Genomic DNA, 27,603 nt, shown 5'->3' with positions numbered 1-27,603 from the left:
GCTTAGAAATTAGTGTGAGAAAATAGACAATTGCATAAATAACACTTAAGGCAATGCTATAACAGAAATACCATTATTTTAAAATTACAGCAGAGCAAATAATATTTTTGTATTTGAAGTAAAAATAATTTTAAATGTTTATTTTTCAAGTTGGTCACTAATACTGTCAGACATTTCTCTAGATAATGGATAATATTGATGGCCAACTAGAAAAATACTCTGGAAGCCCTTAAATGAAATGTAGTACAGTATGGTGCAATGGTTCTCAAACGTGAGTATGAGTCAGTCGGAGAGGGCTTGTTAAAACACATTACTGGGCCCCAGCTCAGAGTTTCTGATTTCGTAGGTCTGGAGCGAGGTCAATTAATGTGCATTTCTAACAAGTTCTCAGGTGATGCTGATGTTGCTGGCCTGGGAGCCACACATCAAGAGACACTGGGAGAGCAGCAGTGCCAGATCACCCAAGTGTGAATCCTGGCTAACTATTTATACCTGCATGATCTTTGGAGCATGCCATCCTCACCTCATCCAAAAACTGCATAATGAGAGCACTGTGGCAGAAACTGCTAGCCAATGACTAAACCTTTGTTTTCGTCTTCCTGGGCCTACAGCTAGGCAATTGTTGGTGTTAGATGTGGACCTGTGACTGAGATCTAGCGAAGGAATATGAGCAGAATTATTCCAGAATATGTGCATCATTTCCAGGCCTGACTCCTAACGACTCCCACACACATCCTTCATGCCCTTTCACTTCTGGCTTGCAGCAAATGAGCATGGGAAACTTAGAAGCATTAAGTTGAACACACCAGAGTCACAAGATGGAAGGAGGCTGGATCCATAAAACAAGACTTGGAAGAGAGCTGCCCGCAGAACAGCAACACCCATTTAGGCTTTACATGACAGAGAAGTTGATTTATTCTTCTTCTTGGTATTCTGACAGCTAGCATGCCATCTGAGACACAGTTGCTCAATAAATGATTGCTTAACTGACACAGAAAAACTTAAGGAATAGATCAGTCTAAGAGCAGACCTGATTGGAGATAAGCTCCACAACATTGGAGATATTTAAGCAAAACCAGAGGGATGCCAATGAAGGGTTCTATAGAAGGTAAACCTAGGGTAGGGGGAGAAGGAATAGGATGAAGGCAGTCAAAAGGTACAAACATCCAGTTTTAAGATAAATAAGTATCGGGGATGGAATATACAACATGTTAAATATAATTAACATTGCTGTATGTTATATATGAAAGTTAGAGTAAATACTGAGAGTGCTCGTCACAAGGAAAACATTTTTTTCTGTTTCTTTAATGTTGTAACTATATGAGATGACGGATGTTTACTATACCTATTATGGTAATAATTTCACAATGTATGTAAGTCAAACCATTATGCTGTACACCTTAAACTTATACAGTGCTGTACGACAATTATATCTCAATAAAACTGGAAGAAAATAAAAGAAGATACTCCTCAATAGGTAGAAGGTTAGGTAAGATCGTCTCCGGGGACCCTTCCAAATATAATATTCTGTGATATTATGCCCTAAATTTAAATGACTAGGATGCAACTTTTGAGAGCTGTGTCTTTCTCCCCAGCTCCGTTTTGTTCCACTCCTTTTTTCCCTTCTTTTCCAAATGTTTCATCTTTCCTTGGTAATTATTCAATCAGCATTCACTGAGCACATAAAATATGCCCAGGCCTGTCCACAAGATACTTGGCACCTAGTTGGGGAAAGTGCTTGTGAAACAACAACACATTTGAAACAACTGATAAACAATACCAAAGAGATCATTAACTGCTACTATAAAATGTGAGCAAGTTGCTTCAAATGTATTACTGTGCATGATAAAGCATATCAGCCCGCTGGACAGGCAATCAAAAAGCTCAAATTCAACTTTCTTTCCTGTAGATAAGCTGTACAAATGTGGGTAAATCATTTAACCTCCCTTCTCCTGTCTATAAAATAAAAATAACAATTCTGTCCAATTTACTAAGGAGCAAAACAGAAAAAAAAATTGATTCACGAGTTAGAGAGCATGATCCTTTGGAATAGAGTGCTCTATTTTGGAACCTATTGTTTGAATTCAGCCTTACTTGCATTGCTTGTTACTCTTTCTACATGTAATCTGAATTTTTGTTGTTAGTGATGGTTCATCTAAGAGTCCTTCATTCCACCTGCCTGCAGTACCCAAAAAACTGCCTGTTTGTGATCATGCTGGAAAAGCACAATAGGCCTCTGGTCCTCCACAGCAAGGAATGTGATCTCTTCATTTTGGACTTATGCCCCCTTCAGTAGCCAGTTGTCACCACTGCTGCCGACCTGCCATCTGCTTGAGTTCAGGGTGCAGGCAGGAGATTCAAATGTTTCAGCAGGACTGGTTAGGCCAGCAGCTGATGACCAACTTGGTGATTATATTTCGTGAGCATTATTTCATGTTCTGGTAGATATACTAAATATCCTTTCATATCTAAAGAGATGGCAAAGAAAAGTTACAAAGAGGAACATTTAATGTTTTTCTAAATGAACATAATGTAATAATAATTGATGTAAAATTGGGCCAGTTCGCCCTGACTAGCTGAGCTTCTTCCCTGCCAGCTGTAAATGCTGCCTCCAGCTGTATTCTTTTCATGGGGAAACAGTTCAAGTTTCTTACATTTTTATCAGAGTCATTTTAAAACCATTTCCAAAATGTTTTCCTCTGGTTCTGTTTTAAAGATTTTTGCATCTGTAATATATTGCTTAGATATTTTCCCCCAGTTAAACCATATGAAAAAGAAATGAATGAAAAGTTCTATTTCAGCTTTTCCAAAAGTTTGACTCCATTTCAGATGGCCCCTTGGATCTCTGTGAGCTGTATTTATAAAAGGTCTCTTGTCTGATAATTCTTTTGTATTCCAAACTTGTTACAATGTTATTAAGAACAGTGAACAGAGACTCGGGAAAGAAAATTAAGTATTTCACTGTTCTGTGTTTTTAACTTAGCTATAGAGGAAGGACTTTTCCACAAATGCTGTAAATCAGTGCCTCTTAGACTTTAATGTGCATAGGATTCACCTTAGGAGCTTATTAAAATGCAGATTATGACTCAAGAGTTCTGGGGTAGGGCCTGAGAGTCTGCATTTCTAACAAGTTCCCAGATAATGCTGATGCTGCTGGTCCAAAACTCTAAAGTTTAAGTCAACTTTCAGCTTCCACCTCTGTCTCAACAGATCTTGGGGTGAGAATCAGCTGAACCAGTTTCTCACAACTCTTTACAAAGGTAAGGAGATTTACTTTAACTTTTTAAATTCAATAAAAATAAAGTGGGGTCAACACCAAGTAGAAAGATGTCCTGGTAAGAATGGGTCAAAGATACATGAGATTCAATTAAAGAAAGAAAGCAAATTTATTCTGTATGGCATTCAGAAGTGGAGTAAATAAAACACTATTAGAGGCTGTTTTGTAAAGACCTATTCTGTTTTGGTTGGTACAACCTCTGGGTGAAATCTTCTCCCTAGGATTCTAAGAAATATTCTTCACTCTAGATGTCTTGCTTCCTATTGAATTTAGTTGCTTGCTCAAGAATGTAAACATAAACAGACAATGGTGTCCTTAATCTCTTTAATCCAAGAAGCTGTCTGACCTCTGTCTTCCAATTTAGGAACCTCTTTCAGCAAAATTCTCAGATTGCTAAGGAGTACTTAGTCTTTCCAAGTTGTTATATCCACACTGAAAGAAGGGATATACTTTTCTCCAATCTCTGCTTCTCGCGTCTTTAGATGCCCATTTTCAGTTATCCAGTGCGTTAATAACCATTAGTCATTTTACAGGCAAATTTGAACTTATTAATTATGGAAGTTCATTCCACAAACAATGGAAGAACCTCATGAAGTCTATTAACCCCAGAGAAGGACAGTCACCTAAAAAAGGTAACCAGAAAGACAGAAGGAATGTAATAACGAATTGATTAAAAAAATGAAGTTGATGGTTGTGTTGCCAAAGTTGCTCCAGGTTTTTGCTCAAAACCCATCAACCCTCACCCCCCACCACCTTTAGCAGGACTGCTTTGCTCAAAACCTGCCAACCCCCGCAACCTTTAGCAGGAGTTAACGTAAATCTTTAAGTTAAAGTGTCCAGAGATAAGAAAGGAAGCTACAAACAAACAAAGAAACAAGATAGAACAAGCTGGGACCAAGATGGCTATGAATCTGACCTCCTGCAGACCCTGAGTCTCATTATTCGCTGATTTTACTACATTAGCATATCAAATGACACACCTACCAGCAGCCATGACCAGATATTAATAGGACCCAGAGAGAATACAAAGTGGGTGGCACCCCACTCCCTCGGAAAAAGCCCTGCCCTTTCCCCAGTAGAATAATGCATATACCTTCCCATCATTAGCCTCACTCCTCCTCCCTTTGCCTTCACTCTTTAAAATCAAGTCCCTCTCGCCACGTGGGGAAGAAGATGATCTGTGAACTTAGTTCCCCTTCTCCATTCTTTGGCCACTGAAAAAAGTGCTGTGCCGATCTCAGCTTTGGTTTCGTTATTTGCCTACTAGAACCCAAACGGAGGCAGAAGGCTTGGCCAGGCTAGGGCCCGAGCTGGGTCCATACAACTTAATTTGGTAACAGTTATTTTTCTCACTTACCCTTACCTGCTGAGACTGCTCATGCCCATCTCTTCTTTACCAAATGGCAGGTAGAAAAGGACAACTGGAAGAAGCAAATGCTTCTTCCTACCTGTGTTTTCTACCCACCTCTATTCCTCCTGCTACTCTTTATTATTTCAGAGTTTGTCTGACATAGTTATTCAGTCAGGTTCTATGTTATTACTAATTTTACAGAGCCAATGGCTAGTGTGGTGCTGTGACATATAATGGATGCTCAATAAATATTTGCTAAATGAATGAATGAGTATATTACCCATATGGTAATTCATTATTTAAATCTTCTTGCACCTTTTCCTGAGTCAGTAAGAGAATGGAAAAAATACACATTGACATTTAAACACATATGTACACTGTAAAACTGGAATGAGTAATCTATTTGGTTTTTATTCAGAATAAGGGATAAAAATGCATTTCTTTTAATTAATTTTCTGAATACCAAGACCAGTGAAATGCCTTTTCATACTTAGCAGAATCACTTAAATATTGGGCTGGCCAAAAAGTTCGTTCGGGGTTTTCCACGTTACAGAAAATCCGAACGAACTTTTTGGCCAACACAATATTTGCCCCAGGAAGTGGTTTATGACTCAGACAGCTTTTCTTAATTTAAAAGTAAAGATCACATCTCACTTATCTGACTTTGGAGCTCTTGGTACTTTGAAATCACTACTATCTGTGGTAGACACTGATGTGCTATCCTGATCTCCCTTCAGTGAAGGGTTTGTTGCCTCAGCTGCTGGCAGTGCTGTTGGCAGGCAGCCTTCAGCTGTCAGCCCCTTCATGGTTGCCTCAGCTGCAAAGAGCCATCTGGCCCAATTCCCCTAACCCAATGACCCGCATCCAATGAACAATCAATGCAAGAGTAAACAGATGTGGCCATCTTGACCCAACTTGGAACAACTCTGAAGAGCCATTCTAGTTTCAGAGCTCTCTGTAAGGTAGGCCATGGCTGTTGTCAGGCCTACCTTGTACCTCAACTTCTCCCTCTTTCCAAGCCCTGCTCCCTTCCCCTATGCCCCAACGGCACTCCCTAATAAATATTTTGCATGTCAAACTTCATCTCAAAGTCGGCTTCCTGGGGAGCTCTACCTATGATAATATTATTTCCATGCTCTCCTTATACAAAATACTGAAAATGTAAGTATCCACTGAAGAAAAAGTGCTGCATTTTGTGAAGTCTACTCTCTGAGAGGACACTTGTTCTGGGTCAGAGCTACTTGACAAAAATCCACATTGCCAACGTTACTGTTCCCTAGTACATTTTGATTTCATCATTATGTTGATGTCACAGGGGAGTGGACCAGGAGTCATATTGACATAGTGATTCCCTTATAGTGGAAAGAGGCTCATTTGAGGTTCTTTCCTTGTACTACAGGGTTAGAGTTGGTACTAGTTTCTAAGTTGACCTTCCTCCAATCATCCCATGCTAACATGAACTAAGCTCTGGAAATTTCTCTTCTTCCCTGAAGAAACTACGTAGCACCCAGAAACATGTGACTTTGGAAGACCAACCTTAGAAATTTTCTCTGGATTGTTAATTCACCCCATCACCAGTCCTTCTGGGGCTCTAGTCTGCTTGCTTTGTAGTCTTCCCTCCCAAATTTATTTATGATGTTTATATGATGTACTGATCATTTCAGGCAGAGAGGGGTAGGGAGAGGTCTCCATGGTGAGAGTTCTTTTGGTTGTCTCCATGGTGATCTCTGCATAGCTAATAAATCTACAACTTAATTTTATTTATCTTGAAATCACCAATGGCTTCAGCTTTGGAATATGTGTGGGTGAAGCCATCAGGGCTCATAGTGCAACTTGCAAAGCAAGTAGTACCAAGCTTCATTAGAGACTCAGTCTATCTTTTCCATTTCTTTTTTTCCTTTCTTTAGGAACTGAAGGTCTCATATGTTTTGTACTTTGTTTCCTCCCTACACCTTCATTATAAAATAGAGACTAAGGTATAAATAAATGACAAAGCAGTGTATTACCTTCATCTAGGGGATTGCTTTTTAAATAGAAACAAGGGAATGAATCTCTAAGGAAGTTTGGGAATCGAGAAAATATGTGAATGGGGAAGAGCAAGAAGAGGCTGGGGAAAACAAAACCTATCCATTGATTACTCTGTACTCCATTTTCCCCATCTGTAAAAGGGGATAGTAATATTATCTACCTCTGAGGGTTGTTGAATGAATTAAATAAGATATGACATGTAAAGTGCTTAGAATAATATTTGGCTTGTTCAGTTACTGCTATTTTTATATTAATATTTATTTTTATTCATAAGGACAAATTAGGAAAAGTTCCCTTCTTCACATTTAACCTGAAGTATTAAATTACCAAAAGTCTGGTCTTTCCCTTTTTGGGGAAGTTGTGAAGCCTTGCTATTCAAACAGTGGTCCAAGGACCAGAAGTATCAACCACAGCAGGGCGCCTGTTAGAAGTCCAGAATATCAAGCCCCACTCCAGATGTACTAAAGCAAAATCTGCATTTTAACAAGATTCTCTGGTGATTCTTACACATATTAAAGTTCGAGGAGCCTTGAAGTAGGTATTGATGTCCCAAATTGGGACTTTGGAATCAAAGAGACCCAAGCTCAATTTACTAGCTGTGGGACCTTGGGCAAGTTACTTAGTATCTCCTAGTCTTAGGTCCCTCATGTGTAAAATATGGGATAATCACATCTAGTTAGTAGGGTTGTGGTGAGGATTAAATGTGAAACTATGTAAAGTACTTACTGATGTGAGTGCTGAGCAAATACCAAGTGCTTTATGAATTGTGGCTATAATTACTCTCAAAACAATCTCCAGGCTTTTGAAACATGTAGTTTCAAGCTCCCAAGGGCAAAGAACTCGACTTCATCCAGCGCAGGATTGTTCACACATTCATATGATTTTAAAGATACACAAGGAATGTTAGGGATCATCTTAGATAAATCAAAAGAAAAAATGGTTAGGTCTATTTTGTATTGGAAAGCTTGGTTGGTGGGGGAAAGATTTTCCTTTGTATCTCTCTGAGTCTTCCACTGCCCTGCTGGGTAAGATACATTCAGGTTAGACACAGAGGTGATCAGCTGGCCATGACAGGTAGAGGAGTACCAACAGGTATAGCCAAGCATTGGAATCTTTTAGACATGATTCTCCTTGCCAGTGAAGGTGAACAGCTTGCTCAGGTCTATGAACTGAAAATATAACACTCCCAGAAACTCTTTGAAGACTGGAAACAGAAGTTGTTGAACTCAGATTGGCAAGCACAGGTTCTACATTCTCAAATGTATTTCACTTTCATCTCATGGTTAAGAGCTGGGGCTCAGGCATCAAATCACTAGGGTTCAAATTTCATCATATGTAAAATAGGGATTTGTTATAGCTCCTCTCTCTAAAGATGTCCAGGAGAATTCAGTGAGATAATCTATGTAAAGCTGTTAGCACAGTACCTGGTTTAGAGTGAGCTCTCAATGTTGTTGTAGTTATCACACTTGCTGCTTCTGCTTTCCCTAGAATCCTACATTTGGTATGTCTGGGTCCAGCCTATTTTCTTGAACTCAACAGTGATTTGGGGGTTACATCCAGCCTCTAACTAGATCTATCACAAGAGTTTGGTTAGAAGAATTAGAGTTAAAATTATGACACACCAATGGAAAGGGGAGACTACTTAGTAGGAGGTTTCCACATAATGCTCAGTCATCTAGGAAGTGCCCTTGGGAGAACAAATTTCATTGTTGTTAAAGTGCTAGTACAGCCAGGCTCTCAGAGACTGTTAGCCATTTTCAGGCTTTTAATGAGTTCCCCAAGGAGAAGCAGAAGCTACCACACCAGCAAGCCTTTCCTCACACCTGAACTGTTTATCATTCAGTTGCTGGTGCTCTGGAGACTAACATACTGGTACTCTTTGCTACAGAATACTGAAACAACAAACTTGACAAATTCTTGATCAACAAGTGCTGGCAATGCAGACCCATTTAGAAATGGAATGGAGTGGATAACGTGAAAACTTGGACTATTTTCCATGGGACTTCTGGAAATAGAATATAGTAAGGAATTGGGATACTTCAGTTACCTGAACTAGTCAATCTACACTGGGACAAATGACAAGGTTTTGAATGTACTTCCACAGCCTGACTGAAATATTACTTTGAGTGTAATCAGTACTAGATATCAAAGGAACCTCATCACAGGATCTTCTGTGTTTAAGAAAGAAAGCTCCCCTGTTTCCCACATTGTAATTCATTAACATCCCACCATCTCTCCACAGAATGGTCTGTGTTTTCTACCCAACAAGAGAACCAACCTACTCTCTGGGGTAGGATTGAGTCACAAAGAGAAGAAAAACGGGGGGTGTTGGAGGAGAAGGCAAAACATGGAGCAGAATTCTAACAAGCTTGCTCAGTCTGACAGGACTGGTTCTAATGAATTTTACAAGATTTTTAAAGTATTCATAAGTTTAACATTTTTGGTAACAAAAATAATATATGTTCCTTGCTGAAGACAGAAGAGTATTAAAAAAATAAATTATTCATAATTAAATCACCAGAAGTTAACATTTTGATATATTAAATTCTGGGCAATTTTCTCTGTTTATATTAGTTCTAATTAACATAACTGGGATTATTTATAAACATGATTATTAATGCCTATGTAATAATCCATAATGTGTCACAATTTCAACATCCTTGGGCATTTAAGATATTTCCCAAATTTTTGCTATTATAAATAATATTGTGACAAATCTTTTTTTAAATTGAAGAATAGCTGATTTACAATATTGTGTTAGTTTCAGATGTACAGCAAAGTAATTTGGTTATACAAGTATATGTATATACCTATATTCTTTTTTTTATTCTTTTCCATTATAGTTTATTGCAAGATATTGAGTATAGTTCCCAGTGCTATACAATAAATTCTTGTTGTTTATCTATTTTATATACAGTATATGCATCTGTTAATCACATGCTCCCAATTTATCCCTCCTCCCCGCCTTCCCCTTTGGTAACCATAAGTTTGTTTTCTAAGTCTGTCTGTTTCTGTTTTGTAAATAAATTCATTTGTACTATTTTTTAGATTCCACATATAAGTGATATCATATTTGTCTTTGTCTGACTTAATTCACTTAGTATGATAATCTCTAGGTTCATCCATGTTGCTACAAATGGCATTATTTCATTCTTTTTTATGGCTGAGTAGTATTCCATTGTATATATACATACCACATCTTCTTTATCCATTCATCTGTTCATGTATACTTAGGTTGCTTCCATGTCTTGGCTATTGTAAATAGTGGTTTGAACATTGGGGTGCATATATCTTTTCAAATTAGAGCTTTCATCTTTTCCAGATATATGCCCAAGAGTGGGATTGCTGGATCATATTGTAACTTTATCTTTAGTTTTTTAAGGAACTTCCATACTGTTTTCCATAGTGGCTGCACCAATTTACATTCCCACCAACAGTGTAAGAGGGTTCCCTTTTCTCTACACCCTATCCAGCACTTATTTGTAGACTTTTTGATGATGGCCATTCTGACCAATGTAAGGTGATACCTCGTTGTACTTTTGATTTGCATTTCTCTAATAATTGGTGATGTTCAGCATCTTTTCACATGCCTTTGGCCATCTGTACGTCTTCTTTAAAGAAATATCTATTTAGATCTTTTGCCCATTTTTTGATTTTTTGTTTGTTTTGTTTTGTTACTGAGTAGTATGAGCTGTTTCTATATTTTGGAAATTAAGCCCTTGTCGGTCGCATCATTTGCAAACATTTTCTCCCAGTCCATAGGTTGTCTTTTCGTTGTTTGTTTAAAATTAATTAATTAATTTTTGGCTGTGTTGGGTCTTTGTTGCTGTGCATGCGCTTTCTCTAGTTGCAGCGAGTGGGCGCTACTCTTTGTTGTGGTGTGCAGGCTTCTCATTGCGGTGGCTTCCCTTGTTGCGGAGCACAAGCTCTAGGCACGTGGGCTTCAGTAGTTGTGGTTTGCAGGCTCCAGAGTGCAGGCTCAGTAGTTGTGGCGCACAGGCTTATTGGTCCACGGCATGTCGGATCATCCCAGGCCAGGGCTCGAACCCATGTCCTCTGCATTGCAAGGCAGATTCTTAACCACTGTGCCACCAGAGAAGCCCTGTCTTTTCGTTTTGTTTATGGTTTACTCTGCTGTGCAAAAGCCTGTAAGTTTGACTAGGTCCCATTTGTTATTTTTGCTTTCATTTCTATTGCCTTGGGAGACTGACCTAAGAAAACATTGCTATGATTTATGTCAGAATATTTTGCCTATGTTCTCTTCTAGGAGTTTTACGGTGTCATGTCTTAAGTCTTTAAGCCATTTTGAGTTTATTTTTGTGTATGATGTGAGGGAGTATTCTAACTTCATTGACTGACATGCGGCTGCCCAGCTTTCCCAACACCACTTGCTGAAGAGACTATCTTTTCTCCATTGTGTATTCTTGCCTCCTTTGTTGAAGGAAAAATCTGGACAAATCTTCTTTTGTAAAACTTTGCCTGGCTATCCAATTGTTTCCTTAGGATAGATGCTTAGAAGTTAAATGCCTCAATGAAAGGGTAGGAACATATTTAAGATTCTTAGTACAATTGCCAAGTTGCTTCACAAAACGATTGTCCCAATATATCTTCCCATGAGCAATGTATAAACATGCCCTTCCAAGAGCACTAGTGACTACATGGAGTGTTATCTTGGATCATTCTTTTCTAATTTCACGGTCAAAACCATTATCTCATTACCTTGCCATTCTTTTATTTTTTAATGCAATTTATCATTTCACACATAAATATATTGACCATTTGTGGGTTATTTCTTTTTCTTTTGTGATTTGTTCATGACCATGGTCCGTATCTTCTACTGGGCAGTTAGTTTTTTCTCAATGTTTTATTAGCATCTCTATATATTAAAACATATTAGTTCTTTATTATATTTTTTGCACTTATATTTTACCATTAATTTTAATTTATGGTGGATTTTCATTGTTATCATTGCACAAAAATTTGGAATTCTCATGCAGTCAAATCTGTTTGCCTTTTCCTTTAAGATTTTTTCACATTGCTTTTATTCTTGTAAATCTTCCCCCATTTGAAGAACAAGTGAATATTTACCCATACTTTCTCTTAACCAGCAAAACCAGTTTTATTAACTATAAAAATGCTTATTTGAAGGTAGAATGTGGTCAGAATGATTTCACTTTCCTCACTATAACTAAACTAGTCATAAAGCACAAGAATTTGGTGACACTCATGAATTGACTATAGATATTACCATCTTAGGACTTCAATGAAATTACCTTTAAGATGATTTCACAGAGTACTTGAGAAAAAAAGGATCAAAAAGATGTCAGATATAAGTGAAAACATACCATATTTGTCTTTCTCTGTCTGACTTATTTCACTAAGTGTGGAATCTAAAATATAAAATGAACAAACATACCACAACAGAAACAGACTCACAGATACAGAGAACAAACTAGTGGTTACCAGAGGGGTAGGGATAGGGGCAGAATAGGCAAAGGGGATTAAGGGGTACAAACTACTAGATATTAAAAAAAAAATAAGTTACAAGAATGTATTGTACGACACAAGGAATATAGTCATACTTTGTATGGAGTGTAATCTGTAAAAATATTGAATTACTATGTTGTACACCTGACACTAATCATATTGTAAGTCAACTATACTTCAATTAAAGAAAAAAACATGTCAGAAAAGAATAGTAACTGTTATAAAAGTGAAATTGAAACTAAACCCTTCAGAGAAGTTCCATATTTCTGATTCATTGAATGGAACAACTTTATATTATCCTTGTCGTCATTCAGTTAGCTTCATTTGCAACAAATATTTAAGAAATATCAAGTACTCAGATACCATCATAGTATATTACCAAAACTGTCTAATACTGATTGACTCTGCAAAGGCCTTTCTTGCAATGCAACAAACACACTTCAAAATAATTGAAGACCCTACAATTGTAAATTTGTTAACAAATTTTAACCCAATAATCCATGTTTCCATAATGAATACACAAACAGAAAAATGTATGAACTCACATAACGTAAACACATGAAAAGAAGACAGGGATGGAGAGAGGAGGGGTGGTAAAAAGGCAGCTGAATTCATTAGTTCCTATAAAAGTCTAAAAATATTTCCACCCAAATTTATTCTCTGAAAAATGAAAGAGATGTGTAAGACTGTGCCCACGTCAGAGAAAACAGAATCTACATCGAGAAGGAGGAGGGGAAAGCACTGGTTGTCAGGAAGCCACCACAGTCTCTGCCAACACCATTATCAGTGACAGCTGGTTTCCAGAAGAGTACCTTCAAGGAACCATTAATCAGAGAATAATGGGGACGACAAAAGGCAATGCTTCTCAACTATTTAGCATACTGTTAGCAACAGATTCCCATGGCATATATACTATGTGCAGGAATAGTGTGCTGGACCGCATGTTCTCAATAAATATATGGTAGATTGGGGGAGACCGATTGCACTAATAGTCCCAGTTTTTAATGCATCCTTGTATCCATGCCCTTTTATAGTGCCCTCTCACACTGCCTTTGGGCCTGACCATGTGACATGCTTTGACCAAATGAAGAGTTACAAACTTGATGCAAGCAGAGGCTTGAAAAGCCACTCCTGTGGTTCTGATTTCAGTAGGCCTGGAATGGGCAGGGTGCAAGCATGTGCATTTTGAAAATACTCCTTAGGTGATTCAGATATGCACTCTTCTTTAAAAATCTCTGACTTAGAATGTTCCACAAGTCCTAAAGACTGTGAACACAGTATCTCAGGATTGTTATATAGTCCTAAGACATTAATACCTGAAAGAAGCTTTTATGGAAATGGATTTTCAGATTCTGAAACCACTGAAAACTCTTGATGCTATCCAGCGTGTAGCACTAAAATAATATAAATTGTTTAATAAAGTAATTTTAGAGCTGAAAATGTGCTTAGAAATCTAACTCACTTATTTTGCAAAAGAAGAAACTAACTCCACCTTAAGGAACAGTGGTAGCACCAGGGCCAAATCCCACGCCTCTTGGTTTTCACTTAATCATAGAAAATCTAAAAAGTATATTTTCAAACGTTAGTTTTAATTTCATCTACTACTACTTTTTCTCATCAGCCCTATTAATTTCACTAAAATGAATTAATTTAAGATTTATCTCCTTTTATTTTTTCCTCTCAGTAGTAGAGATGCTAATAAATGTGAAACAGTAAAAAATAAGCTTCTTCTAGTGTCAGGAAGGAGGAACAACAACAGGAATAGGCAGGCGTAAAAGATCTGGGAGAAGAGGGTTCTAGACAGAAGAAATAGCAAGTATGTATGAGGAAGAATAAGAGGTTCATAGGACTTGAGTGAGATAAGAGAGGCAGAAAATTGTAGGAGATGATGGCAGAAAGATTAGCAGTCCCTGTCCTATACTTACTTGGGTTCACCTCTGTCTCTCACTGCAATTATTTGCAAGGTCTTTGATAACTACAATATATTTGAGCGAGATTTCTAATTTCCAATAATGGGAGACTCAGTTATTCTGACCAAACCACCAGAGGAAAACAAAAATACTGAGGGAAGGACTTTTGTTTTTTGTTTTGTTTTGTTTTTTTCTTTTACAAATCTCTTACAAAGCAAAAGATCTAATAACAAAAGCAAAATAAATCAGGAATCCAAAAAGTGCACAAGGAAGCCACTTCTACACTGAGGACATTGCGTATGTTTTTTTTTTTAATATCTTTATTGGAGTATAATTGCTTTACAATGTTGTGTTAGTTTCTGCTGTATAACAAAGTGAATCAACTATTCATATACATATATTCCCATAGCCCCTCCCTCTTGCGTCTCCCTCCACCCTCCCTATCCCACCCCTCTAGGTGGTCACAAAGCAACGAGCTGATCTCCCTGCGCTATGCGGCTGCTTCTCACTAGCTATCGATTTTACATTTGGTCATGTATATATGTCAATGCAACTCTCTCACTTCGTCCCATCTTACACTTCTCCCTCCCTGTGTCCTCAGGTCCATTCCCTACGTCTGCGTCTTTATTCCTGTCCTGCCCCTAGGTTCTTCAGAGCCATTTTTTTTTAGATTCCATATACTTGTGTTAGCATATGATATGTGCTTTTCTCTTTCTGACTTACTTCACTGTGTGACAGACTCTAGGTCCATCCACTTCACTACAAATAACTCAATTTTGTTTCTTTTTGTGGCTGAGTAATATTCCATTGTATATATGTGCCACATCTTCTTTATCCATTCATATGTCGATGGACACTTAGGTTGCTACCATGTCCTGGCTATTGTAAATAGTGCTGCAATAAACATCGTGGTACATGTCTCTTTTTGAATTATAGTTTTCTCAAGGTATAGGCCCAGTAGTGGGATTGCTGGGTCATATGGTAGTTCTATTTTAGTTTTTTAAGGAACCTCCATACTGTTCTCCATAGTGGCTGTATCAATTTACATTCCCAACAACAGTGCAAGAGGGTTCCCTTTTTTCCACACCCTCTCCAGCATTTATTGTTTCTAGATTTTTTGATGATGGCCATTCTGACCAGTGTGAGGTGATACCTCATTGTAGTTCTCATTTGCATTTCTCTAATGATCAGTGACGCTGAGCATCCTTTCATGTGTTTGTTAGCAATCTGTATATCTTCTTTGGAGAAATGGCTATTTAGGTCTTCTGCCCATTTTTGGATTGGGTTGTTTGTTTTTTTGATATTAAGCTGCATGAGCTTCTTGTATATTTTGGATATTAATCCTTTGTCAGTTGCTTTGTTTGCAAATATTTTCTCCCATTCTGAGGCTTGTCTTTCCGTCTTGTTTATGGTTTCTTTGCTATACAAAAGCTTTTAAGTTTCATTAGGTCCCATATGTTTATTTATTTATTTATTTATTTTTAACATCTTTATTGGAGTATAATTGCTTTACAATGGTGTGTTAGTTTCTGCTTTATAACAAAGTAAATCAGTTATACATATACATATGTTCCCATATCTCTTCCCTCTTGCATCTTCCTCCCTCCCACCCTCCCTATCCCAACCCTCTAGGTGGTCACAAATCACTTAGCTGATAACCCTGTGCTATGCGGCTGCTTCCCACTAGCTATCTACCTTACGTTTGGTAGTGTATATATGTCCATGCCTCTCTCTTGCTTTGTCACAGCTTACCCTTCCCCCTCCCCACATCCTCAAGTCCATTCTCTAGTAGGTCTGTGTCTTTATTCCCGTCTTACCCCTAGGTTCTTCATGACCTTTTTTTTTTTCTTAGATTCCGTATATATGTGTTAGCATACGGTATTTGTTTTTCTCTTTCTGACTCACTTCACTCTGTATGACAGACTCTAGGTCCATCCACCTCACTACAAATAACTCAATTTTATTTCTTTATATGGCTGAGTAATATTCCATTGTATATATGTGCTACATCTTCTTTATCCATGCATCTGTTGATGGACACTTAGGTTGCTTCCATGTCCTGGCTATTGTAAATAGAGCTGCAATGAACACTGTGGTACATGACTCTTTTTGAATTATGGTTTTCTCAGGGTATATGCCCAGTAGTGGGATTGCTGGGTCATATGGTAGTTCTATTTGTAGTTTTTTAAGGAACCTCCATACTGTTCTCCATAGTGGCTGTATCAATTTACATTCCCACCAACAGTGCAAGAGGGTTCCCTTTTCTCCACACCCTCTCCAGCATTGATTGTTTCTAGATTTTTGATGATGGCCATTCTGACAGGTGTGAGATGATATCTCATTGTAGTTTTGATTTGCATTTCTCTAATGATAAATGATGTTGGGCATTCTTTCGTGTGTTTGTTGGCAATCTGTATATCTTCTTTGGAGAAATGTCTATTTATGTCTTCTGCACATTTTTGGATTGGGTTGTTTGTTTTTTTGTTATTGAGCTGCTTGTAAATTTTGGAGATTAATCTTTTGTCAGTTGCTTCATTTGCAAATATTTTCTCCCATTCTGAGGGTTATCTTTTGGTCTTGTTTATGGTTTCCTTGCTGGGCAAAAGCTTTTAAGTTTCATTACGTCCCACTTGTTTATTTTTGTTTTTATTTCCATTTCTCTAGGAGGTGGGTCAAAAAGGATCTTGCTGTGATTTTGGTCAAAGAGTGTTCTTCCTATGTTTTCCTCTAAGAGTTTGATAGTGTCTGGCCTGACATTTAGGTCTTTAATCCATTTTGAGTTTATTTTTGTGTATGGTGTTAAAGAGTGTTCTAATTTCATTGTTTTATGTGCAGCTGTCCAGTTTTCCCAGCACCAGTTACTGAAGAGGCTGTCTTTTCTCCATTGTATATTATTCCTCCTTTATCAAAGATAAGGTGACCATGTGTGCATGGGTTTATCGCTGGGCTTTCTATCCTGTTCCCTTGATCTATACTTCTCTTTTTGTGCCAGTACCATACTATCTACATTACTGTAGCTTTGTAGTATAGTCTGAAGTCTGGGAGCCTGATTCCTCCAGCTCTGTTTTTCTTTCTCAAGAAAAACTTTGGCTATTCGGGATCTTTTGTGTTTCCATACAAATTGTGAATTTTTTTGTTCTCGTCTGTGAAAAATGCCAGTGGTCATTTGATAGGGATTACACGGAATCTGTAGATCACTTTGGGTAGTATAGTCATTTTCACAATGTGGATTCTTCCAATCCAAGAACATGGTATATCTCTCCATCTTTTTTTATCATCTTTAATTTCATCAGTGTCTTATAGTTTTCTGCATACAGGTCCTTTGCCTCCTTAGGGAGGTTTATTCGTAGATATTTTGTTCTGTTTATTGTAATGGTAAATGGGAGTGTTTCCTTAATTTCTCCTTCAGATTTTTCATCATTAGTGCATAGTAATGCAAATTTCTGTGCATTAATTTTGTATACTGATACTTTACCAAATTCATTGATTAGCTCTAGAGGCTTTCTGGTAGCACCTTAAGGATTCTCTATGTATAGTATCATGTCATCTGCAAACAGTGACAGTTTTACTTCTTCTTTTCTCACTTGGATTCCTTTTGTTTCTTTTTCTGCTCTGATTGCTGTGGCTAAAACTTCCAAAACCATGTTCAATAAAAGCAGTTAGAGTGGGCAACCTTGTCTTGTTCATGATCTTAGAGGAAATGGTTCTAGTTTTCAACCATTGAGAATGACGTTGTCTGTGGGTTTGTCACATATGGCCTTTATTATGTTGAGGTAGGTTCCCTCTATGCCCACTTTTTGGAGACTTTTTATCATAAACGGGTGTTGAATTGTGTCAAAAGCTTTTCCTGCATCTATTGAGATTATTATATGGTTTTTATCCTTCAGTTTGTTAATATGGTTTATCACATTGATTGATTTGCATATATTGAAGAATCCTTGCATCCCTGGGATAAACCCCACTTGATCATGGTGTATGATCCTTTTAATGTGCTATTGGATTCTGTTTGCTAGTATTTTGTTGAGGATTTTTGCATCTATGTTCATCAGTGTTATTGGCCTGTAGTTTTCTTTTTTTGTGACATCTTTGTCTGGTTTTGGCATCAGGGTGATGGTGGCCTCGTAAAATGAGTTTGGGAGTGTTCCTCCCTCTGCTATACTTCAGAAGAGTTTGAGAAGGATAGGTGTTAGCTCTTCTCTAAATGTTTGATAGAATTTGCCTGTGAAGCCATCTGGTCCTGGGCTTTTGTTTATTGGAAGATTTTTAATCACAGTTTCAATTTCAGTGCTTGTGATTGGTCTGTTCATATTTTCTATTTCTTCCTGGTTCCGTCTTGGAAGGTTGGACTCTTCTAAGAACTTGTCCATTTCTTCCAGGTTGTCCATTTTACTGGCATATAATTGCTTGTAGTAGTCTCTCATGATCCTTTGTATTTCTGCAGTGTCACTTGTTACTTCTTTTTTCATTTCTAATTCTGTTGATTTGAGTCTTCTCCCTTTTTTTCTTGATCAGTCTGGCTAATGGTTTATCAATTTTGTTTATCTTCTCAAAGAACCACGTTTTAGTTTTATTGATCTTTGCTATTGTTCCCTTCATTTCTTTTCATTTATTTCTGACCTGATCTTTATGATCTCTTTCTTTCTGCTAACTTTGAGGTTTTTTGTTTCTTCTTTTTCTAATTGCTTTAGGTTTAAGGTTAGGTTGTTTATTTGAGATTTTTCTTGTTTCTTGAGGCAGGGTTGAATAGCTATAAACTTCCCTCTTAGAACTGCTTTTACTGCATCGCATAGGTTTTGGGTTGTCGTGTTTTCATTGTCATTTGTCTCTAGGTATTTTTTGATTTTCTCTTTGATTTCTTCAGTGATCTCTTGGTTATTTAGTAGCGTGTTGCTTAGCCTCCATGTGTTTGTATTTTTTACAGTTTTTTCCCGGTAATTGATATCTAGTCTCATAGCATTGTGATTGGAAAAGATACTTGATATGATTTCAACTTTCTTAAATTTACCGAGAATTGATTTGTGAACCAAGACATGATGTATCCTCGAGATGTTCTATGAGCACTTGAGAAGAAATTGTATTCTGTTGGTTTTGGATGGAATGTCCTATAAATATCAGTTAAGTCTATCTGGTCTAATGTGTCTATTAAAGCTAGTGTTTCTTTCTTTATTTTCATTTTGGATGATCCGTTCTTTGGTGAAAGTGGGGTGTTAAAATCCCCTACTATTATTGTGTTACTGTCGATTTCCCCTTTGTTTGCTGTTAGCATTTGCCTTATGTATTGAGGTGCTCCTATGTTGGGTGCATAACTATTTACAATTGTTATATCTTCTTGGATTGATCCCTTGATCATTATGTAGTGTCCTTCCTTGTCTCTTGTAGTCTTTAAAGTATATTTTGTCTGATAAGAGTATTGGTATTCCAGCTTTGTTTTGATTTCCATTAGCATGGAATACCTTTTTCCAACTGCATGGAATATCTTTTCCCATCCCCTCACTTTCAGTCTGTATGAGTCCCTAGGTCTGAAGTGGGTCTCTTGTACACAGCATATATTGGTCTTGTTTTGCTATCCATTCAGCCAGTCTGCGTCTTTTGTTTGGAGCATTTAATCCATTTACATTTAAGGTAATATCAATATGTATGTTCCTATTCCCATTTTCTTAATTGTTTTGGGTTTGTTATTGTAGGTATTTTCCTTCCCTTGTGTTTCCTGCCTAGAGAAGTTTCTTTAGCATTTGTTGTAAAGCTGGTTTGGTGGTGCTGAATTCTCTTAGCTTTTGCTTGTCTGTAAAAGTTTTAATTTCTCCGTCAAATCTGAATGAAATTCTTGCTGAGTAGAATAATCTTGGTTATAGGTTTTTCCCTTTCATCACTTTAAATATGTCGTGCCACTCCCTTCTGGCTTGCAGAGTTTCTGCTGAAAGATCAGCTGTTAACCTTTTGGGGATTCCTTTGTATGTTATTTGTTGTTTTTCCCTTGCTGCTTTTAGTATTTTTTCTTTGAATTTAATTTTTGATAGCTTGATTAATATGTGTCTTGGTGTGTTTCTCCTTGGATTTATCCTGTGTGGGACCTCTGCGCTTCCTGGACTTGACTGACTCTTTCCTTTCCCATGTTAAGGAAGTTTTCAACTGTAATCTCTTCAACTATTTTCTCAAACCCTTTATTTTTCGCTTCTTCTTCTGGGACCCCTAGAATTCGAATGTTGGTGCATTTAATGTTGTTCCAGAGGTCTCTGAGACTGTTGTCAACTCTTTTCATTCTTTTTTCTTTATTCTGCTCTGTGGCTGTTATTTCCATTATTTTATCTTTCAGGTCATTTATCTGGTCTTCTGCCTCAGTTATTCTGCTATTGATTCCTTCTAGAGTATTTTTAATTTCATTTATTGTGTTTTTCATCATTGTTTGCTCTTTAGTTCTTCTAGGTCCTTGTTAAACGTTATTTTTATTTTTTCCATTATATTTCCAAGATTTTGGATCATCTTTACTATCATTACTCTGAATTCTTTTTCAGGTAGACTGCCTATTTCCTCTTCATTTGCTTGGTCCAGTGGGTTTTTACCTTGCTCTTTCATCTGCTGCATATTTCTCTGTCTTCTCATTTTGTTTAACTTACTATGTTTGGGGTCTTCTTTTCACAGGCTGCAGGTTCGTAGTTCCCGTTATTTTTGGTGTCTTCCCCCAGTGGGTGAGGTTTGTTCAGTGGCTTGTGTAGGCTTCCTGGTGGAGGGGACTGGTGCCTGTGTTCTGGCGGGTAGGCCTGTATCTTGTCCTTCTGGTGGGCAGGGCTGCGTCCGCTGGTGTGTTTTGGAGTGTCTGTGAACTTAGTATGACTTTAGGCAGCCTCTCTGCTAATGGGTGGGGCTGTGTTCCTGTCTTGCTAGTTGTTTGGCATGGGGTGCCCAGCACTGGAGCTTGCTGGCCGTTGGGTGGAGCTGGGTCTTAGTGTTGGGACGAAGATCTCTGGGAGAGCACTTGCCAATTGATATTACGTGGGGCTGGGAGCTTTCTGGTGGTCCAGTGTCGTGGACTCGGCCCTCCCACCTCGGAGGCTCAGGCCCGACACCTGGCCGGAGTACTAAGACCCTGCCAGCCACATGGCTGAGAAGAACAGGAAGAAAGAAAGAAAGAAAAAAGGACAGATACCTAGGACAAATGGTAAAAGCAAACCTATACAGACAAAATCACACCAAGAAGCATACACGTACACACTTACAAAAAGAGAAAAAGGAGACAAAAGAAAATATATATATATTTAAAAAAAGGAAGAGAGCACCCAAAGTAATAAACAAATCCACCAATGATAATAAGCATTAAATACTAAACTAAGATAAACATAAAACCAGAAACATATTAGACACAGAAAGCAAACCCCAAGTCTACAGTTCTTCCCAAAGTCCACCACTTCAATTTTGGGAACATTCATTGTCTATTCAGGTATCTTCAGATGCAGGGTTTATCAAGTTGATTGTGGGGACTTAATCTGCTGTTCCTGAGGTTGCAGGGAGAAATTTCCCTTTCCCTTCTTTGTTCGCACAGCTCCTGGGGTTCAGCTTTGGTTTTGGCCCCGCCTCTGTGTGTAGGCCACCCTCAGGCGTCTTTTACCCACCCAGACAGGAGGGGCTTAAAACAGCAGCTTATTAGGGCTCTCTTGCTCACTCAGGCTGGGGGGAGGGAGGGGTACGGTAGTCATAATTGGAATGAGGGGTGAGCCTGAGGCGGCAGAGGCTGGCGTGACATTGCAACAGCCTGAGGTTTGCTGTGTGTTCTCCCGGGGAAGCTGTCCCAGGATCATGGGACCCTGGCAGTGGTGTCATGCACAGGCTCCCAGGTGGGTGTGGATAGTGACCTGTGCTTGCACACAGGATTATTCATGGCAGCGGTAGCAGCGTTAGTGGTTCATGCCCATCTCTGGGGTCTGAGCTGATAGTCGCGGCTCACGCCCATCTCTGGAGCTCGTTTAGGCAGTGCTCTGCCTTCTGTGGGCACACTGGGAAGGAATCCCCTCTCCTCACGCACCCCGAAACATAGGTCTTTTGCCTCTCTGGCAGGTCCAGACTTTTTCCCAGACTCCCTCCCGGCTGGCACACTAGCCCCCTTCATGCTGTCTTCATGCAGCCAAAGCCAGTTCTGTCCCTGGGGTCTGACCGAGCTTCAGCTCCCAGCCCCTAATAGGAGAGAAGACAAGCCTCTCATGCTGGTGAGCGCTGGTTGGCACAGATTCTCTGTGCAGGAATCTCTCTGCTTTGCCCTCTGCATCCCTGTTGCTGCGCTCTCCTTCATGGCTCTGAAGCTTCCCCCACTGCCCACCCCCTGTCCCCGCCAGTGAAGGGGCTCCCTAGTGCATGGAAACTTTTCCTCCTTCACAGCTCCCTGCCAGAGGTGCGGGTCCTGTCCCTATTCTTTTGTCTCTGTTTTTCTTTTTTCTTTTGCCCTACCCAGGTATGTGGGGAGTTTCTTGCCTTTTGGGAAGTCTGAGGTCTTCTGCCAGCATTCAGTAGGTGCTCTGTAGGAGTTGTTCCACATGTAGATGTATTTTTGATGTATTTGTGGAGAGGAAGGTGATCTCCACGTGTTACTCCTTCACCATCTTCCTTATTATTTCTCGGATATTTCTGTAAAATAAAAATGTTTACTGTGATGGTCTCACAGGATTAGGAGCATGGAGAACAAAGCCCAAGGCCCATAGAAGATGGGAAGTCTATTAGGAGACTGTCTGCATAAAAAGCTATGACCTCAAAGGGCTACACCCTCAAGGAAGGGTAAGTCGTCTTTCAGTCTGGAATCATGTCATCTGTGTGGTCCAGGGAACTTAAAAATTGAACTTGGATTAAAGTGAACCTAGACCGGTAGTAACTTCAGGCATTTGGTAGAAACAAATCCAAGTTCTTTCTGAAGGAAGTTACTTTCATTCTATGACTTAAATTATTCTTACAGGTAATTTTCAGATACAATGAACAGCAAATACTCAAGGACAACAAGGCACACAAATAGAACTATAATGACTTTATATATTAGAATTATTAAATACAGACTATAAATAAACCATACTTACTATAAAAATGTATATCGAATTTTTAAAAAGAAAATATTTTAAAAAACAATTATTACATTTTGCACATAAAAGGCATTAAATAAATATTTGTGGATTTAAGTTAATAAACATCTAGCCTTTTCCATGATGTCAACTACTACTTCATTCACTCATTTTATCCAACAAACATTTTTGCCTATTCATGGTGTTCTGTGCTATGTTTTCAGTATGAAGGATACAATAGTAAACAATATGCACACAGGGTTCTTGCTCCCAAAACTCTCACATCTATGGGGAAGACATATAGGTAGACAGCCAAAAATAACCTGGTAGGATTAGTACTCCCTCAAGGACTACAATAGGACCAGATAATTGAACATATTCACAAGACTCCCAAGAGCCTCCCAAGCACAGCTCCCCACGGTCCTTCTTATTCACCCAAGGAGGTGAAAGACTTGTCCAATGAGTCTCTGTTTAGGGAGAACTCCCTAAAAGGTTCCAGCAGATTCTTCCATGACCTTCTGGTCACATAACCAAGCCCGACTGTTAAACTGATTACACCAGCTGTAAAGCACCAATAAACTGGCCCTAGATCAGGAATAAGACAAGGGTACCCACTCTCACCATGCCTATGCCAGAGCAATCAAGCAAGAAAAAGCAATAAAAGGCATCAGAATCACAAAGGAAGAAGTAGTATTTTCTCCATTTTCAGATGACATGATTTTATATATATAAAGTCTTAAAGATTCTGCCAAAAAACTGTTAGATCTAATCAACGAAATGAGTAAAATTGCAGGATACAAAATCAACATACAAAATCATTAGTGCTTCTCTACACTAATAAATGAATTATCTGAAAAAGAAATAAAGGAAAATCCCATTTACAGTAGCATCAGAAACAATAAAATACTTAGGAATAAATCTAACCAAGTTGGTGAAAGATCTCCACACTAAAAACGATAAGACACTGATGAAAGAAATTGAAGAAAACACAAATGGGATGATATCCTGTCTTCATGGACTGGAAGAATTCATATTGTTAAAATACTATGCAAAGCTATCTATAGATTGAATGCAATCCCTATCAAGAGTCCAATGGCATTTTTTTTTTACAGAAATAGAAAAAACAATCCTAAAATTCATTTGGAACAACAAAAGACTCTGAATAGCCAAAGCAATCCTGAGAAAGATGAACAAAGCTGGAGGAATCACACTTCTTGATTTCAAACTACATTACAATGCTATAATAATCAAAATAGTATACAAAAAGATATATATCAATGGAACAGAATTGAGAGCCCAGAAATAAACCTTCGCATATGCAGATAACCAATATTTGACAGGGGAGCCAAGAATACTCAGTGGAGGAAAGACAGTCTCTTCAATAAATAATGCTGGGAAAATTGGATATTCACATGCAAAAGAATGAACCTAGATCCCAACCTTACACCACTCACAAAAATTAACTGGAAATAGATTAAAGACTTAAATGTAAGACCAGAAACCATAAAACTCCTAGAAGAAAACACAGGGGAAAAGCTCCTTAACACTGGTCATTTCTTAGATATGCACAAGCACGCAAAATAAGAAATAAACAAGTGGGACCACATCAAATTAAAAAGCTTCTGCACAACAAAGGAAACAATAAACAAAATGAAAAGGCAACTTACAGAATGGGAGAAAATATTTGCAAACCACACATGTGATAATGGGTTAATATCCAAAATATATAAGGAACTCATATAATTCAGTAGCGAAAACAAAATAATTCAATTAAAAATTGAGTGAAGGACCCAAATATACATTTTTCCGAAGGAGACATACAGATGGCAAACATGCACAGGAAAAGGTGCTCAACATTACTAATCATCAGAGAAATGCAATTTAAAACCACAAAGAGATATCACCTCACATACATTAGACTGGCTATTATCAAAAAGATAAGAGATAACAAATGTTGGCAAGGAAGTGGAGGAATGGGAACCCTTCCACACTGTTGGTAGAAATCTAAATTGATGCAGCACTATGGAAAACAGTATAGAAGTTCCTCAAAAAATTAAAAATAGGACTACCAACATTTTCCAATAACTGACAAGGTGGCAGAAGTGCAGCAAAAGAGGCAGACCTTCCATAAGTCCACCTACCTCAGGCGTGGACCTCAACCAGCTGCTGGACAAGTCCTACAAGCTGCTCATGCAGTTGTACTGCGCCTGGCAGCAACCGCGGCTGAATCCGGCCTGCGGAGGAAGCAGCACTCGCCGCTTAAGTGCCTGAGCAAGGCCAAGAACAAGGCGCCACCCACAGAGAAGCCTAAGGTTGTTAAGATGCACCTGTGGGACATGATCATCGTTCCCAAGATAGTGGGCGGCTACAAGGGCAAGATCCTCAACCAGGTGGAAATCAAGCCTGGGATGATTGGCCGCTGTATGGGCAAGCTGTCAATCACCTACAAGCCTGTGAAGCACGAGCTGCTCAGACATCAGGGTCGCCCACTTCTCCACCTTCATCCCCTTCATGAAGCCTGCTTGGCCAATAAAGGCACAGACTCCTCTAAAAAATAAATAACTTTTAAAAATAAATAAAAATAAGACTACCTTATGACCCAGCAATTCCACTTCTGGGTATATATCCAAAGGAAATAAAATCACTGTCTCAAAAAGATATCTGCACCCATGTGTTCACTGCAGCATTATTTACAGGACAAGAAAACGCCTAAGTGCCCATCCACATGAATGGATAAAGATGTCTTAAGATATATATATATGAATATTATTCAGCCATTAAAAAAGGAAATCTTGCCATTTGGAACAGCAGGGATGAGGGCATCATGCTAAGTAAAATAAGTCAAATAGAAAAAGACAAATACTGTATCATCTCACCTATACATAGAATCTAATAAAACCGATATCATAGAAACAGAGAACAGATTGGTGGTTGCCAGAGGTGGGGAGTTGGGGAGGTGGAAGGCGGCCTGGGTGAAGGTGGTAAAAAGTACAAACTTTCACTTATAAAATAAATTTGTTCTGGGGATGTAATGTACAGCATGGTGACTATAGTTAAAAATACTGTATTGCATATTTGAAAACTGTTAAGAGAGATCTTAAAAGTTCTTACTACAAGAAAAAAAAACTAACTATGTGAGGTGATGGATATTAACTAAACTTATTGTGGTAATCATTTCACAATATATACATATGTCAAATCATTATGTTATACATCTTAAACTTATACGATGCTATATGTCAATTATATCTCAATAAAGCTAGAAGAAAAAAGTTAAAATAAACCTGTCCTAAGTGCTGCTAGGGGAGTTTCAAACTTTAAATAGCATGTTACACATCATTAGTTAGCCCACTGCCCTTATCTTGGCCAAGAGTCAGTGTCAGTCAGTGTCCCAGTCTAGCTGTAAAATAATTTTATTCTTCGCAGCGAGAAAATGCTGCTTAAGCCAAGTCTTGAATAAATAGGCATTTATGCTCATTGTGAATTTAGTACTGCCAGATATTTACCTGATAGTCAATAAATATTAAATACTTGTTAGTTGCTACATGAAGAAAGAAGAATAATTTCTGACTAAATTCTATAGTAGTTTAAAATTTTCTTTCTTTAGCATTTGTATTACCTGTAAAGTCTTTTGGCAGCATGTAAGATTTTAATATCTTACTATTTTGGGAATGAGCTCATTTTAGATCTAAGAAGAAAGATTTATTCTTACAATAACAAAAGCTACCTTTTTTAGATCATTCTGTTAAGTGCTTTAAGTTTGTTATTTTACTGAATTTCGACAATCACCCTGTGTGGTATCTATGTCACCTCTGACTTGTTGATAAGGAATAGATCCAGAGAGGCTACATAAGTTGTCTAAAGTCATACAGCTAATAAGAAGGAGAGGTAAGCACCAAAACAAGATCAGCCTAACTCCATAGCCAATGCTCTACAACTATAGCAGATTCTGTCATGCCCCAGTCACATCCCTTTGGCACTTGTCACCTACTCCATGCTTGCCCACGGCATTCCATGGCAAGGACCCACGATTTTCCACCTGCACAGGGCAGACCAGGAGTACAGGGGATTTAATGTCCCAGACAGCAGTGCCCAGCCAGGAGGGATGAAAATGGAGGATAGATGCCCCTGCTTACTTACCCCTTGAGTAGGACAATTCTGAAATGTGTTCCAGAAGTCCCCAGTAAGACTCACATCCCTACCCTCCTACTGATACTTCCTGGGATCACCTCCTCAACAAACGACTTGCATTCAAATCCTTCCCTGAGAGTCTACTGCTGCAACCCCGCCTAAGATAATACCACATTCCCTTGCTCTCCCTTCCAGCTTTAGTTTAGAAGTAACCTGAAAGGTCCCCCAGTTCAGTCTCCCACCCACTGCAGTTTTCTACAATATCACTAACAGACAACCATCAGACTCTGCTTATAGAATTCCAGGAAAATAGAGCTGAATATCAGCACGACAATCGATTCTACTTATTTCTTACTTGGATTGAGTAGAGCTACTCTTTTGTGT

The 27,603-nt window shown here is 38.4% G+C and overlaps 1 pseudogene; it reads left to right on the top strand.

The window, feature by feature from the left end:
* Window positions 1-258: 258 nt before the first annotated feature.
* LOC113614546 (40S ribosomal protein S15 pseudogene) lies at window positions 259-25,646 on the top strand (annotated as a pseudogene).
* The last annotated feature ends 1,957 nt before the right edge of the window (window positions 25,647-27,603 follow it).

The sequence above is a fragment of the Aethalodelphis obliquidens genome, unplaced genomic scaffold, assembly GCF_003676395.1.
Source record: "Aethalodelphis obliquidens isolate GAN/ISIS:26980383/991018 unplaced genomic scaffold, ASM367639v1 scaffold99, whole genome shotgun sequence".
In the NCBI taxonomy this organism is placed as follows: domain Eukaryota; kingdom Metazoa; phylum Chordata; class Mammalia; order Artiodactyla; family Delphinidae; genus Aethalodelphis; species Aethalodelphis obliquidens.
The sequence above is the reverse complement of the archived record's forward strand: the minus strand, read 5'-3'. Positions and strand labels throughout refer to the sequence as shown.